The following is a 2,526-nucleotide window of genomic DNA, read 5'->3' as shown; positions in this document are numbered from 1 at the left end:
AAATTATTTTCGTTGCTACTTCATCACTGTAATTTTGATACTGTCATGAATCAGGTGACCAGTGTGAAAGGTTTGTTTGATCCCCAAAGGGTCTCGACCCACAGGTTGAGAACCGGTGATCCACAGCCCTGGAAATCCTATGGGACAGTTCTACTCTGCACAAAAACGGTCACTGTGTCACAATCTATTTGACAGCAACACGTTTTTTTGTTTATAAATACTAGTCTACGATAAAAACTAAATGAATACCAGTCTATGGAACCCTGGTGGTGGCATGATTCAATGTTCAGCTGCTAACCCAGAAAGGACGGCAGCTTGCACCCCCTTAGCTACACTAGGGAAGAAAGAAGTGGTAATCTACTTCCATAAAGGTAACACTGCTACGAAGCACTCCCGGAGCCATTCTGTGGTCGGACTTGGCCAATATAATTTTAAGTTGACTTGACAGCATACTAGTCTAAGCTTAGTATCTTTTAGTTCTATTGTTCTGCGATGCTTCCTCTCAACTTCCTTATCTTCGGGGAACCACTGTTATTCATGGTCACATTATAATTTCTCCTCTCATCTTATTCAGTATCAGTATTTATATTCAGAATCTTGCTAATTCAGCAGTTGAATGGTGGTCCATTTTCTTGATAACCTGCCCTTATCCTTCAAAGCCATACCCCCAAGAAGCAATTCCTAATTTAAATAGTAACTTATAATCATTCACTAGGGTTGGGGGGCATGCCGGCTTGAGTTTCTGTTCTATCATTCGGTAAGTATTCTGCTTACTAAACTCCAGACACTGTTCTAGGTTTTGAATACGTCTTGGAATTGGCTCGAACCAGTTCAGTCGTGGCCAACAAAGTGAAACCAGAATAGACCCCGAATTTTCCATTCTGATCCAGAACAAGGTACACAGGAAAGCTTACAGGTTGAATCCTGGACTAGTGTTGGAATAGTGAGATTGATGACTGACAAGACTATAGAGAACACAGGCGTCTCTGTGCAGGCAGGCATTGGTGTTTCTGCTTGGAGCCAGAGCCAAGGGCAAGAGGAGTAGATGCTGATGCTTTATTTAAGTACAGGGAGGAGGGGGGAGTTGCTGTTCTGACTCATAGCTACTAAAGACAGCAGTCCCAGTGTTTCCAAGGCTGTGATGTTGAAGGAAGCGAGTGCCGCCTCTTTCTCTGAAGACCAGCTAGTGGGTCTGAGCCAACCATCTTTTTTAGTTAGCAGCTAAGCACTTACCCAGTGCACCAGGCAGGCACATAGTGAAAGGGCTGTGCAGCTGTGAACCACGGATGTGAAGCCCACGGACTCTGGCATCCAGAGAGGTACTCTGTTCTCATCTGGTGGATTATCCACTGGCCTTGCCCTTAGCTCTGCAAGGACGAATGACTCCACCACTACATTATGGGCACTTCAAGGGAAGGAGGAATTCGAGTTGACACTTGTCTCACACATGGGAGGGCTACAAACTTCAATGGCATGCTCCCTTTAATGTGTTTTCTGGACTAGCTGCAGGAGCATCGCCCGGGGTTATTTAAGCAGCAGGCAGGTGACTGGGCCACCAGTCAAGGGTTACTCCACTGGATTCTCAAGAGCAGAGTGGCTTAATCTGCAACTGGTTCGGCTAGACTGCAAGTTCGAGTCTCACGAAGGCGTTTTTCGGAAGCATGACTAGTTGGGGCCCCAGAACTCGCTAAAACTGAAGAACGTTCTTAAAAAGGAAAGTCTAACATCGCTATTACTCCAAAATCTCGCACCCCAACGTCCCACCAGTGTCGTGCCAAGTCACCCCTGGAGGTGTTTCCGAGGCGACACCCTTAACTTTCGGCACGACTGTCGCTGACTGGCCGGGGGCTGCGAAGGGAGGGCGGGTGGGGAGCGACGCCCGGCCCGTCCGGAAAGGAAGAGGAGTGCGGCTTTACGCTGCCAGCATGAAAGATGGCGGCGCGAGCTTCGCCGCGCCAGGACCATAGGCTCTGTGCCCCTTTGGGGCTCCCTGAACTTCTGCAAGTCACCGTGGGAACAGTCGAGAGGGAGGTTCCGGCAGCCATGCTACCTCCCACTCTTTGCCCAAGGCTCTCATTTTCCGGCCGTACAAGGCCCTGGAAGCGCCTAACCAGTACACTTGCCTCGGAGTCCAAGCAGAAGACCTGTATTTGGCGGAAGGGTCCGGAATGCCAAGCACGGGGCTGTGCTCCCGCCCCCCGCCCCTCATTGGCGGGACCGCACCACGGGGCGGAGCAGACAGCCATTGGGCGGCGGACCGTGTCAGTCTTGGGAGCTCGCCGAGCGGAGGAGGAGACGCATTCAACCATTGGCTCGTCTCTCTTGTCTATCACAGCTACATCCGGCAATTGCCCCGCTCTCTGCTTGTTGATTGGACAAACCGTGGCCGCCGTGGGCGGACTCTCGGGGGAGGTGGGAGGAGGGGGCGGGGAGGGAAGCGGAGGCTGGGGAGCTGTAGGCCGGCCGGCGGTGGCGGTGGCGAGGGCCGGGACTCGGGCTGAGGGCCTGCTGTGGCGGCAGCGGCGG

Source organism: Echinops telfairi, unplaced genomic scaffold (assembly GCF_000313985.2).
Source record: "Echinops telfairi isolate 266 unplaced genomic scaffold, ASM31398v2 ScPeMD7_7458;HRSCAF=8496, whole genome shotgun sequence".
Lineage (NCBI taxonomy): Eukaryota > Metazoa > Chordata > Mammalia > Afrosoricida > Tenrecidae > Echinops > Echinops telfairi.
The sequence above is the reverse complement of the archived record's forward strand: the minus strand, read 5'-3'. Positions refer to the sequence as shown.